This window comes from Cyprinus carpio, chromosome B8, assembly GCF_018340385.1.
Source record: "Cyprinus carpio isolate SPL01 chromosome B8, ASM1834038v1, whole genome shotgun sequence".
NCBI classification, from domain to species: Eukaryota; Metazoa; Chordata; class Actinopteri; order Cypriniformes; family Cyprinidae; genus Cyprinus; species Cyprinus carpio.
The window spans coordinates 14,637,068-14,652,081 of record NC_056604.1 but is presented as its reverse complement, the minus strand read 5'-3'; positions in this window follow the sequence as shown (position 1 = coordinate 14,652,081).

Here is a 15,014-nt window from a genome sequence, read left to right as displayed (position 1 = left end):
CATTTTTATATTTTTGAAAATGTTTTGGAAAGTTGTGGATTTTTGGGGGTTTTGTCTTTTTTTTGCCCAATATTTACTGTATTCTATCCTTTATGAAATATGTGGGTTGTGTAATATACTCTTTTGTGTTCCTCAAAAAGACGTCACCAGGGGTGCGGCCATTGCATACAGATATTGGATGTGTTGACATGAGGGTAAGTCATTCCAAATGATTACAGAAAATACTAAATTATTTTACTATATTATTCATAAAAATGTAGTAGCCTAACTTGTTAGATCAGTTCATTTGTTTATGTTTGTTTGTGTGTTAATATGGTTTGGTTTTTTTGTATTTTTTTATTGTTTTATTGGAATTACATAATTCCTTTGAAGCAAATTTGACTGACGGCTGCCCAAATCAGGACTAGGTGACAGTTTATTGAGAGTAATGTACCAACTCTCTCAATGCTACACACTTTAAAACGTTCCCTAGACATATTTATTCTGTTAATACAACTGCACCGCTATTTAATAGTGTGGTCCAGAAGGTTGTAACAACAGCCATTTGGCTACTCTCAGTATTTGTATGACTGCTTCCGCATCAATGACAGGATAATTGCTTTTCCTGTAATTTAGTCTACAGTGGTAAGGAACAAATACAAATGAGATATTTCAGGGATACGTCTTGTCGCAAATTTTGCCATTTTTAAATCTTCTTTTGTGTGTTCCTTGAAGCAGACGAATATGAGTAAATATTACATTAAAGTATTATATAGTTTTGGATGTGTTCAATATTACATTAAAGTTTTATAAATTGGTTTTTTTTTATTAAAGTTATTTGAATGTATGTCTGGTAAATACTTATTAGGGTTGTAACAACAGCAGAATTGCAACTTTTCAGTCACCCCAATTTGTATTTAAACTTGCTTTTGATTTGTAATTTTGTCACAATATTAACATTAAGTAATACGATGTGTAAACAACAAAAGATCTTTTTTTTTGTTTCATCTGGTTCAAATTAAAAGTAATACGATAAGATCTTTTTTTTGTTTCAGGTTCAGTGAAACCTCATACCCTGATTTGACAATATAAAAAAACTTACATTTGATTTGATGTATATATATATATATAATCAAAACAAATTTTCGCTCTGAGAAAAATATATTTTATTTACATTACAATGATTTAAACTTTGTATTGATTTGAACAGTATGGATAAAACACTAATCAGTAATATGTGATTTTTTTTTTGAATAGCTTAATATTCCTGATCTGTATTTTTAAAATCTTTAAAATAAAAATCTTTATTGTGTGCAAGATATCATTATTGATGTTTTGTACTCAAAAGCTGATACAATCCCTATATAATTGTTGATAATTATAATAATAATAATGATTATTATCATCATTATTATTATTATTATTTGTAGTAGTAGTAGTGGTATATTATTGTTGTTGTTGTTGATGATTATATACTGTATAAGCTAGTACTCTGTGATACTATATATGATATACAGTAGTGGCCAAAATTATTAGAACAATAGTATCTTCACCAGCTAAAAAAAGTTTTTTTTTTGTTTGTTTGTTTGTTTTAGACCTACCCAACAAGCTACCTGAAAAACTATGCACTAGTGCACCTATGGCAAAAGTTGCTTTAAACAAAAAGGATGGTTGGTAAAAATGTTTGTTTATTTATTTAGTTAAATGTTAGTTGATTGATAAAGAATATTTATGGATTTATGTTTTTGTTTTTGTCATCATTTTAATTTTACAGTTTTTTTTTTAAGTGAGTGAATAATTTATTTGGTACTGTAGCTTTGCAGGTAGGTTTCTTGAAGCACCTTGGAGACGATGCCACAGTTCTTCTGGATTTAGTCTGTCTCAGTTTGTTCTGTTTTTTTCATGTCATTCCAGACAGACTGGATGATGAGGATGAGATCAGATCTTTGTGTGGAGCACTGGCTGTTGTCAGACTCCTTGCGGAAAAACTAAAATTTCACTGGATTATTACAATTAATGACAAAATTATTGTTTAGAAATGTAAACTGATATACTGATACACTACAGCAAAAGATAAAATAACTGACTTAAAACCATTTTTATCTGGTGAAAATAACTACTAGTATTGTATTAATTTTGACCACCACTTCATTTAAAATAGGTTTCAAAACTCTCAAGTTCTACTTTCTTCCTTCTGTTAACTTTTTTTCCCCGTAATTTTTTTTAATGTTTACTGTTTTGAAATAAATCATACTGGGATGTTTGTTAAAAATGGTTGGATGTGGCACAGCCCTACCTACCTACCTACCTGCAACAACACACAGCGGTGTTCTGACCTCACTTTCTGCGAAGGATGCCATTGCTACACTGTATCTTTAGATAACAAATAATTGTTCAACTATTTTTTGTGTATACATATGTCACAAGGTGACGATCTTTAGGGGCGGAACCAAAATTTGGGAAGTTTGGTTCCGCCCGGAAGTGTTTCCGCCCGGACCGGAAAAACAGAACACCGGAATTTCCGGTAGCGCCGTAAGAAGGAAAATCAGGGAATTCGATGCAACTTGTGCCTAGTTAGGGACAGCGGTTGGTGATTGGAGGATACGCTGGACAAGGCAGTACTTAAGGCCAAGTTATTTCACAGTCTGGGCGCTCTTTCTGGTGTGTGTGAAGCACTGTGTTGTGCCCGTCTTGGTGCGCTGCTGGCGGCTGTCTAACTCTCTCTCTCCCTCAGGCTGGAATTGTATGATTGTGAAGACATCGCGAACCTTAAAGGTTGAGAAGTGAACGGATTATCGGAACGCGAACTGAGACGACGTGAAAAAGGGGATTGGAAGCGGCATTGATGTGAGTACTAAGAGCCAGTCGAAAGTGCCCTGTATATTGACCTGGCGTTGTGTAGATCTCTCCAGGAGGAGGAGGGCGCCCTACCCCTAATATAGCGTGGTGGGAGAGCCGAAGGAATACTTATTGAAGTAGTCACAACGACGACATCACTAGCTAGGCCGCATATTCCATCGCCAGATCCGAACCAAGCGAAGTGAAGGAAGACGGGTGTCCTTTTCGTACACTGAGTGTGGTGGGTGAGTCTTCATGCTGTGAAAACCTATAATTTTTGACGTGGTGCTGTATATTGCTGTGGGCTGCTGTGTATTGCCGTGTGGTCCTGTCAGATAAACCCCCGCCTTCACGCACTTCGTCGCGGGAGGACAAGGAGACTGCTGGTCCTAGCCTAGTTCAGTACAGTATATGTTGTGAGCGTGCTTCAGATCTCCGGAGATAGCACAGTACGCTGTGTCCAGCCCAGAGGTGAAAGCCATCCAAAGCAGAGTAAACTGTGCTTTGCGTCCAAGTTGATACCTGTGGAGAGGAAAGGAAAGAGAGAGTGAGTAGCACAAGGAGAAACAGAGGAAACCTGTACTTACAGTACGCTGTGTTTCAGCCCAGAGGTGAGAGCCATTCAAAGCAAACTAACTGTGCTAGTGTGCCCAAGTTGATGCCTGTGGATAGAAAAGGAGAGAGAGTGAATAACACGAGGAGGAATAGAGCGAACCCTGTACTTACAGTACGCTGTGTACAGCCAAGAGGTGAGAGCCATGCAAAGCAAACTAACTGTGCTAGTGTGCCCAAGTTGATGCCTGTGGAGAGAAAAGGAGAGAGAGTGAATAACACGAGGAGGAATAGAGCGAATCCTGTACTTACAGTACGCTGTGTCCAGCCCAGAGGTGAGAGCCATTCAAAGCAAACTAACTGTGCTATTGTGCCTAAGTTGATACCTGTGGAGAGAAAAAGGAGAGAGAGTGGGTACACACGAGGAGAGACCGAGGAAACCTGTACTTACGCCGCTGCCTGTGGAGAAAGAGAAAGCGAGTGAGCACCCAAGGAACGAACTGTGTGAACCAGTACTTACTGTGAGCTGTAATCAGCGAAGAGGTGAGAGCAAAAAACCAAGCTGAACTAACTGTGCCTGTGTGTCCCAGCCGTTGCCTGTGGAGAAAGAGAAAGAGAGTGAGCACCCAGAGAACGAACTGTGTGAACCAGTACTTACTGTGAGCTGCAATCAGCGAAGAGGTGAGAGCAAAACCAAGCCGAATTAACTGTGCCTTTGTGTCCCAGCCGTTGCCTGTGGAGGAAGAGAAAGAGAGTGAGCACCCCGAGAACGAAAACTGTGTGAACCAGTACTTACCGTGAGCTGTATTCAGCAAAGAGGAGGAAGAAGGAGGGCGCTACGGATACCTAAGACTCAGGCCGGGGCCCGAGTCCCACGCCCCGGATCCCCGTGGCCCCCTTGGTCCCTGACCTCTTCCCGGCCATAGCCCATCTGGAGGGCCGAGTCAGAGTTTAGTTTTAATTGCCCTTTCCCTATTCCCCAAGCTATTTTTTAAATATTAAAATAAAGATTGTTTTATCACTTACTTGTTCTCGTGTTGTTTGGCCATTGGGTTGGCTTTGGGGGACCTCCTCGAGGTGGAAGTTGAGAAGGGGGGGTGGCTTAGTCAAAGCATAGCCAGCCCCTGGGTGTGACAGATTTGGCGTAGTCGGCAGGGTTTCCACCTCGAGTTGAGTAACCAAGGTCGTCCAATGACCGACAACGCGGGGCCTTCAGCCCAACCCCGTGCCATGCCCGTTTTTATGGGGAGCCCCTGGATCCAAAAATATGGGGGGACAGAATCCGAGGTACGATTGTCTGAATGGAAGGCTCAAACTAGAGTACCTGGCCGACCTACAGGGCCTTAGTGCAGCCCAGCGGCTTCAATTTTGTGTTAAACTCCCTGGATGGAGAAGCGCGGCGAGAGGTGCATGCCGCCCCCGAAGCCGTTAGAGCCAATGCCCAAACCGTGTTCCAGTTCCTCACTGAACAGTATGGTGACCACACCCCCGTAGCTGTCCTTCGTCCCAGTTCTTCAATTGTAAGCAGGGCCCCCGCCAACCGATTAGAGCTTTCGCCCTGAGGTTGCGAGAGCATTCGCCCGACTACAGACCCGTCGGGACCACGGGTTGGGAGATGGAGAGACTCTATTGCGGGACCAGTTTCTTCTGGGGTTGAAGGAGGGTCCGGTGAGACAGAGCCTACGTATCAGTTTCGAAGGGACCCGGGTTTACGTTCGAAGATCTGAAGAAAGAGGGCACTGGCCCTGGAAGGTGATGAGACTGAGGTGAGTGGTCCCCCAGTGTGTGCGGCCGTCAGTGTCGTGAAGTAGCACCCAGCACAACCCGGAGGCCCTGACTGGAAGCAAGCACTGAAGGCTGAACTTTTGAAAGATGTCCCGCAATCAGATGTCTGAACTGTCTAAAGCCCTCGTAGGAGAATTGCGCCAAGGACGGGCGCGGGAGGAACCACGGCCGGCGCCCCCGAGACCGAGTGTACTCAGAGGGAGGCCGAGAGCCGTTCAGGCGCCCGAACCACTTTAAAAAAAACCGGCCCCGTTTTGAATGGGACGAGCAAGGGCGACCCATCTGCAACCGCTGTGGCAAACCAGGTCACTATAGCCGCCAGTGTGGGCCCCGCAGGGCGTCAGAAGGGGGTTTTTTAGGTCGGCCGGCCACTGTGGGTCGTGTGGCCGGGACCCCTCGAGAAGACCCTGGAAGAGGATATGGCGCTAGGAGCCAGATGATTGGGCGTAGCCCCGTGGCGAAGGTGAGAGTGTGCGGCAAGAAGAGCGGGCCCAGAAGAGTGGGTGCTGGTGGAGCCCCATGTGGATTGTCCACAAGTGGAAGTGGCACGAGGACTAGCGACGGTCCGGCGGGGGAGAGTCCCCTTGAGGATACGGAATTGTACACCCATACGCGGTGCAACTACATCGGCACCAACGATTAGCCCATCTGACAACGGTTACACCCCACCAAGTAAGGGAAGAGAGGGATATTAGTTTTCGTCAGGTGTGCCCCACTGTCATCGAGGTGGCCCTGACACAAGTAGACACCCCATGGGGTGGTATGGAGAGGAGTGTGCCGAGCCACCTGGCGGGTGAGTCATTACAAGGGGAGGATTTAGAGCAAGCACAGACACAGAAGTTACAGGCCCTCCTTCGGAGATGGCAGCATGTGTTCGCCACCCACGATGAAGACCTACGGATGCACCCAGGTGGTACAACATCATATACCTACCGGGGATGCAGGGGCCCAGCCGGGAGAGGGTATCGCCCAATTCCGCCCACTTTGTATACCGAGGTACGTACACTCCTGCAAGGCATGTTGAAGCAAGGAGTTGTCAGGGAAAGCAGCAGCCCGTGGGCGGCCCCCATAGTGCTGGTGCAAAAGAAGACGGGGGCTTGGAGATTCTGCGTGGACTACCGTAAGCTGAACCTCGTGACTAAGAAAGACGCTTTCCCTTTGCCACGGATCGAAGATTCGCTTGCCAGCCTCACGCAGTCGGCATGGTACTCTACCTTAGATTTGGCCAGTGGCTACTGGCAGGTGCAGGTGGCCGAAGCAGACCGGGAGAAGACTGCCTTTACCACCCCCGTTTGGACTATTTGAATGGGCCCGGATGCCTTTCGGGCTCTGTAACGCTCCGGCCACCTTCCAGCGGCTGATGCAGCGGTGCTTGGGAGGTCAGTTAATGGAGTCAGTATTAGTTTACCTGGATGATGTGATTGTCTACTCCCCAGATTTTGATTCACACCTGAGGCACCTCGAGGAAGTCTTTTCGGGCCATGGAGAAGTACGGATTGAAACTACAGCCCAATAAGTGTCACTTACTACGGAGAGAAGTCAACTTTCTGGGCCACGTGGTCAGTGCGGCTGGAGTGTCCGTAGATCCTGGAAAGGTATCGGCCGTGAAGGACTGGAAGGCCCCGAGGACAGTGAGGCAAGTGCGATCCTTTTTAGGATTTGTGGGATACTATAGGCGTTTCATAAAGGACTTTTCAAAAATTGCTAAAAACCCCTTAATCAGTTGCTGGTTGGCACAGGTCGTAACCGGGGCCGGGGGTCGCCCAACGTAGACTGGGATGCAAATTGTGAGTCGGCGTTCCAGACATTGAAGCAGGAGCTGCTACAGGCCCCTATCTTGGCATACGCAGATTTCGCAAAACCATTCCTTTTGTATACAGATGCCAGCAATCTCGGGCTGGGAGCGGTGTTGGCTCAACGGCAGGACGGAGTCGAGAGGGTCATCGCGTACGCCAGCCGGAGCCTCCACCCAGCCGAGAGGAACGATGCGAACTATAGTTCTTTCAAATTGGAGCTGCTGGCGTTGAAGTGGGCCCTAAGTGAGAAATTTAAAGACTACCTCTGGGGTGCCAAGGTGACGATCATTACAGACAATAACCCATTAGTACACTTACAGACGGCGAAGCTGGGAGCCGTGGAGCAGCGGTGGGTGGCCCAACTGGCCAACTTTGACTATCAACTACAGTACCGACCAGGGCGTGAACACACGAACGAGGACGTCCTCTCAAGGCTGCCCGAAGCGGAAAGCCCCGGAGGGGCCAGCCCGGAGGAGGGCTATATGGTAGGAGCAGTAGAGGCACCAGGCAGCAGACAAGAGGCCGTGCCTGAGAACTGGGGATGGGATCCCCGTCGGTGGAGGGAGAGACAGGCCAGGGATCAAGATGTGCGGCTGGTAAGAGAATGGCTGGGAACAGGGCCGACGGCTGACGCCAGCGGAGAGGTTAGCCCAGACGGATACTGGGAGGAGGCTGCTGGGGCAATGGGACAGGCTGGAGCTGAGAGATGGCGTTCTGTGCAGAAGGGTCAGTGACCCGAAGTTGGGCGAAGAAGTACGCCAGATCGTGGTACCCGCAGATGAGGTAACGGCGTTAGTTTCGGCGTACCACAACCAGTTGGGGCACCAGGGACAGGAGAGGACCGTGTCCCTGCTTAGGAGATTCTTCTTTTGGCCCGGGCTAGAGGCATCGGTGCACGCCCTAATTCAAGCTTGCCCGAGATGCATATTGTTTAAGTCCAGACGGGAGGTCCGAGCGCCAGTGGTACCCATCCATGCGAAGGCCCCCCTTCATATCATGGCTATGGACTTCTTGACACTGGGTCGACCACGAGATCGCTACCAGAACATCTTGGTAATAACGGATTTGTTCACAAAGTACGCTTGGGCTATCCCCACCCTCGACCAGACTGCAACCCACCACCGCTACAGTTTTATGGCGGGCCGTCTTCCAGACGTTCGGATGCCCGGAGTTTCTGCACTCCGATCAAGGAGCCAACTTTGAGTCCAGGGTAATTAGAGAACTATGCCAGTTGTACGGTTGCACGAAAACTCACACCACTTCGTATCATCCTCAGGGGAACGGCGGCTGTGAGAGATTCAATCAGACCCTATTGGGGCTGCTGGGGACCTTGGACCAACAACGGCAGGACGATTGGGTGAGTGCCTTGCCAAAAACCTCCTACAGGCCTATAACAACAGTATACATAGTACTACGGGTTACGCCCCCACTTACCTGATGTTTGGCAGACACATACGAATGCCTACTGACCTGGTCCTAGGAGTGACAGCCGACCAAGAGGAAGCAAGTGTAATGGAGTGGGTGGGGCGCCATCACCAGCGCTTGCATTTCGCCTACGAGCAGGTGTCGAAAAGGATACAGACGGCAGGAGAGAAAAGTAAGCGGTTGTATGATCGGACTGCTAGAGAAGCCCCTCTACTGCCAGGAGAGAGGGTGTTGGTGAGAGATAATCGGCGGCAGGGGAAGGGGAAACTGAGTGACCGTTGGGAGGCCACCCCTTATGTAGTCTGCCGGCAGCAGAGGCCGGGACAGCCGGTCTATACCATCCGGCCAGAAGGGAAGTCAGGCCCCGACCGTGTGGTGCACCGGAACATGATTCGCCCATGCCCTAACTACCCCGAAGCCGTGGAAGAAGTCCCCACGGAACCTGTACCAGCGGCCCCCTGGATTGAAGGTTGGGCTGTGGTACCAGGGAGACCCGTGGTGGCACCACCCCCCGATCGCCCCGAGAGAACCAGAAGCAGCCCCTGAACAAGCTGAGCCCGATTCACCAGTGAGACGATCCCAGCGAGAGAACCGAGGCCGACCCCCTGCCCGCTATGGGGAGTGGACAGCCCGAGGACGTTCTAGGGACTAGAACGGATTGGCGGGGGAGGATGTCACAAGGTGACGATCTTTAGGGGCGGAACCAAAATTTGGGAAGTTTGGTTCCGCCCGGAAGTGTTTCCGCCCGGACCGGAAAAACAGAACACCGGAATTTCCGGTAGCGCCGTAAGAAGGAAAATCAGGGAATTCGATGCACCTGTGCCTAGTTAGGGACAGCGGTTGGTGATTGGAGGATACGCTGGACAAGGCAGTACTTAAGGCCAAGTTATTTCACAGTCTGGGCGCTCTTTCTGGTGTGTGTGAAGCACTGTGTTGTGCCCGTCTTGGTGCGCTGCTGGCGGCTGTCTAACTCTCTCTCTCCCTCAGGCTGGAATTGTATGATTGTGAAGACATCGCGAACCTTAAAGGTTGAGAAGTGAACGGATTATACGGCGAACTGAGACGACGTGAAAAAGGGGATTGGAAGCGGCATTGATGTGAGTACTAAGAGCCAGTCGAAAGTGCCCTGTATATTGACCTGGCGTTGTGTAGATCTCTCCAGGAGGAGGAGGGCGGCCCTACCCCTAATATAGCGTGGTGGGAGAGCCGAAGGAATACTTATTGAAGTAGTCACAACGACGACATCACTAGCTAGGCCGCATATTCCATCGCCAGATCCGAACCAAGCGAAGTGAAGGAAGACGGGTGTCCTTTTCGTACACTGAGTGTGGTGGGTGAGTCTTCATGCTGTGAAAACCTATAATTTTGACGTGGTGCTGTATATTGCTGTGGGCTGCTGTGTATTGCCGTGTGTCCTGTCAGATAAACCCCCGCCTTCACGCACTTCGTCGCGGGAGGACAAGGAGACTGCTGGTCCTAGCCTAGTTCAGTACAGTATATGTTGTGAGCGTGCTTCAGATCTCCGGAGATAGCACAGTACGCTGTGTCCAGCCCAGAGGTGAAAGCCATCCAAAGCAGAGTAACTGTGCTTTGCGTCCAAGTTGATACCTGTGGAGAGAAAAGGAAAGAGAGAGTGAGTAACACAAGGAGAAACAGAGGAAACCTGTACTTACAGTACGCTGCGTTCAGCCCAGAGGTGAGAGCCATTCAAAGCAAACTAACTGTGCTATTGTGCCCAAGTTGATACCTGTGGAGAGAAAAGGAGAGAGAGTGAATAACACGAGGAGGAATAGAGCGAACCCTGTACTTACAGTACGCTGTGTCCAGCCCAGAGGTGAGAGCCATTCAAAGCAAAATAACTGTGCTAGCTGTGCCCAAGTTGATGCCTGTGGATAGAAAAGGAGAGAGAGTGAATAACACGAGGAGGAATAGAGCGAACCCTGTACTTACAGTACGCTGTGTCCAGCCCAGAGGTGAGAGCCATTCAAAGCAAACTAACTGTGCTATTGTGCCTAAGTTGATACCTGTGGAGAGAAAAGGAGAGAGAGTGGGTAACACGAGGAGAGGCCGAGGAAACCTGTACTTACGCCGCTGCCTGTGGAGAAAGAGAAAGCGAGTGAGCACCCAAGGAACGAACTGTGTGAACCAGTACTTACTGTGAGCTGTAATCAGCGAAGAGGTGAGAGCAAAACCAAGCTGAACTAACTGTGCCTGTGTGTCCCAGCCGTTGCCTGTGGAGAAAGAGAAAGAGAGTGAGCACCCAGAGAACGAACTGTGTGAACCAGTACTTACTGTGAGCTGCAATCAGCGAAGAGGTGAGAGCAAAACCAAGCCGAATTAACTGTGCCTTTGTGTCCCAGCCGTTGCCTGTGGAGGAAGAGAAAGAGAGTGAGCACCCCGAGAACGAACTGTGTGAACCAGTACTTACCGTGAGCTGTATTCAGCGAAGAGGAGGAAGAAGGAGGGCGCTACGGATACCTAAGACTCAGGCCGGGGCCCGGGTCCCACGCCCCGGATCCCCGTGGCCCCCTTGCTCCCTGACCTCTTCCCGGCCATAGCCCATCTGGAGGGCCGAGTCAGAGTTTAGTTTTAATTGCCCTTTCCCTATTCCCCAAGCTATTTTTAATATTTAAATAAAGATTGTTTTATCACTTACTTGTTCTCGGTGTTGTTTGGCCATTGGGTTGGCTTTGGGGACCTCCTCGAGGTGGAAGTTGAGAAGGGGTGTGGCTTAGTCAAAGCATAGCCAGCCCCTGGGTGTGACACATATATATATAGAGAGAGAATACAATATTTGTGTGTGTGTGTGTGTGTGTGTGTGCGCGCACGCATGTGTGTAAGTATATTACGTGTATATCTGAAATTTTCTTCTAAAATTTTTATTTTTCTCAGGCTCCTATGTGTAAATTCAATAATTTGTAAGTTCTTGTTCTTGTTGGCTGTTCAGAAAAAATAATGTCAGGGCTTATAAAATCCTGTTATAGTTAAACCAAACTTTAAAAGCAAGCTGCAGCAGCTTACAAGTAATTAATTTAATATCAGTGCATCTTTACCTTGTGAGATTAAGGATTGTGTATTATTGAGGAAGAGATATAATATAAAAAATGCTTAGATTCGCATTTAATCCTCATCTGACCAAACAATTTAGTCGTAAACACTTGAAAATTCAGCCAAATCATGGTTTTATATGAAAAACAGACCCAGAACATTCTTTAATAAGTACTTTCTTATCACCAGCATTAACCAAATAACTGTCAAAAAACACTGAAAAACAAAGCGTCAGGCAAATTACAGTTTTATTTTGAAACCCCACTCAGAATCTGCTGACAGATAACTTCATTTTGTTGATCACTGGTTCGAGTAAATTAGAATTACCAAGGGTTCACACAAAACAAGGGGAGCTAGCTATTATGCTGCCCACAGTTGGAACCAGCTTCCAGAAGAAATCAGATGTGCTTAAACATTAGCCACATTTAAAGGCGGATCACAGCTTTTCAATCTTGTCTTGCAACCCTGAAAGGCTTCTGAGAGGCTGATATCAAGAATTGAATGGTTTTCGAGTTCCATCCAGCTAATGCCATGCTTTTCAACAAATGCTCTCAAATTTAATCTCAAAGATAACATAGGCACGAGACTCTATGACGGCTTCATGACACACAAGATTGAGGTGTTGGGAGGTGAGAAATACTTTCCAGACCTAGAAACACAAGATTTCTCAAGACCGATTTTTGAAGGGGACACAAATAATACAGCTAAAATTGTACTTGTAGGAAATGTATACACAGAGGAAAACCTTACTACTATTAGTGCAGCAGGGAGACAGTGTCAAATTTAACCTGATCTCATATAAGTATGTATAATTAGTATGCCAAAAACGCATTTTCATGAAACCAGGCTCGCCAAATTAGACGACAAGCGGTTACTGAGATACTGTCATGTATCACGTGAGCTGTACAAGCTAATAAAATAATTGCAAAATGAATGTTTCATGTTCATTTATTTTGACAAGTGATCTTGTATTGTAGTGTGATAATGAGCCTTAATACATCAAAAGCAAAAAAATATACAATTCCTTTGTTGTCTCATCTGTTCTTCAGGTGACTGCAAAACGATTTCACATTGGACACGCACATGAGTTATGTAAGGAATAATTGACAATGGGCCGTGTAAAAGCTAGACGAACATCCAACTAAAGCTTTCTAGAAAGTTTCATTAACAATGTATAGTGTTTTTCTTAGAACATTATTCATAACTTTTAACAAACGTTCCATTAACAATAATGGAAGAACATTCTGACCTTGAAAGAACTTTGAGAAAATGAGTCAAAGTTCTAAGAATGCTCCCTAGTAGCTGGGTTTGTATTATGTTTTTGGTCAGCACAGTCGGAGGGGAGCACCTGCCTCACCTTTTCAAATGAGCTCTCCAATTAGTAGAAGTAATGTCACTAAGGCCAACATTATGGCACTGAGATGTGAAAGTATTAAAAGAGATGCCTCTGCTTGTTCACATCCTGTTTGAGGTTAGAATATAGGGCTGCATTCCGCTTCCTCTTTTTTCTCCTTGGGGGAATCCCTGCTGCCATTTTGAAGTAAGTTCCACTGCGTGAAGTGGACAAGAGATGTTTATATGGACAGACCCTCAATTTTGACCGAGGGAGTGAGTCTACGTTATATGTACACTTAAGGTCGAGTCAAAGACCACAATGCAACACAATTGTGCAAGGGTTCTACCAGTAGAGGGCACTCGTGGAATATAATCAATGGCATATATCTGAGTCAAAGAGATGGAGGGAATTAGCGAGGGATGGGCATAAAAAAATGAACTGGCAAGCAGTCTATAACTTGTGAGGATCATGTGACTGACTGTTTGCTAAGGGATCATCCAAAATGCCAGGAATAATTTCAAACTGCAGAATTTCCAGGTCAGAAAAAGGGATGTTCTATCACTTAGTGGCAGGTTACACAACACCCATGAGAACCACAGCTGATATTACTGAACTGACTGAATGACAACCCTGGAGACTTGTCAATACCATAGACTGGTCAATACATAGAAAAGATGGTGTCGATTGTACCTTACCAATTCGAGCCGAAGTCTGATGATGAAACGGTTGAAGTGGCTGATTGACAAGAGACTGATTCGCAAGCACGACCGGAGCAGGACGTTTCTCAGTGGTAATTAAGTGTCAAGTGTTAACAAGTTTGTGGTTATTATAAGATGTGATGAAAAAAATCTACTCTCACAGCATCGGATACAGCGTCTTAAAAAAAATAAATACTGAATTGAGTGCAGTGCCACATATTTTTACCCCTAAGCCCTGAATCTCATTAATTAAGGTGGCTTGACAAAGCCAACTTACTGAAATCATATTTAAACTTCTTCTTCTGCGACCAAATTTTCAAATGTATCTCCTCCTAGAGTTTTAAAGCTACAACCACCAAACTCAGACTGGTCTGACTCGGGTGGCTATATCTGTTATAACTGATCCGGGTTACGGTTTTCGTAAACCAGACTATCAAAACCACCTAAAATCCCATAGACTTTCATTGAGGGGCTCACAATATTAAAACTGACCGATTTTCCAAAAGGCTTCGTTGAATAAACGTGAGCATGTACTGCACATTTAAAAAACAAAACGAGGCGCGGCTGTTTTTATATCACTGTATTTCTGAAGGAAGACTGTCTTTAATTAGTCTATTAAATTTTTGATGCCATTTTCATTTCTTCCTGAGTGTTGTGTTATTGATTTAGAATTGTTTGTGAGCTCAGCGCTGCTTTGTGTACAGCAGTTACTGGGGAAACCTCTGTTTCTCCTGCTTTAAAGCACCTCCTGCTGGCAGAGAATGAATTAGCATTTTCAGTAAATCTGATTTAGGCAGCAAACATATTTGGCTTGTTATCAAAAATAATCTACTCTAGAGGGATTACTTAGCTTTTGTTAATGATTCTATTTGGAAGTCTAGCGGAAGTTAAGGCAACAAAAGCGTGCATGTGCAGTAACGTTTGTTTATGTTGTTGAAGTTGAAACCGTCTATAGCAAAGCTTAATAACTACTATACTGAAAAAACAGCTAAAACCAGAGTAAGCTGATTGACTGCTTTGACTGGTATCCCAAGCTGGTTTTAAAGGGGGTTTAGACACTTTTTTTTTAGCAGTCCAGGCTGGTCTTAGCTGATTTTTAGTTTTTTTTTTTTTTACTGAATCAACTGGCTTTAGTTGGATTAGCTTAGAAACATGCTAACAACATGCTAGTAACTTGATAATCATGCTTGAAAAATGCTAGTTATTTGCTTATCATGCTAACAACATGCTAGTGACATGCTAACCATGCTAGAAACATGCAAGTAACTTGGTAATCATGCTAAAAAAAGGCTAACACCATGCTAATAATGTGCTAATCATGCTAGAAACATGGTAACAACTTGTTAAACATGCTAGCATCATGCTAGAATCATGCTAATCATGATAGAATCATGCTAGTAACATGCTGATTATGCTAAAATCATCCTAGCAACATGTTAGTAACTTCCTAATCCTGTTAACAACATATTAGTAACTTGTTAATAATGCTAGAAACATGTTAACAAAATGCTAGTAACTTGCTAATCAGGCTAGAAACATACTAGCAACTTGTTTAAC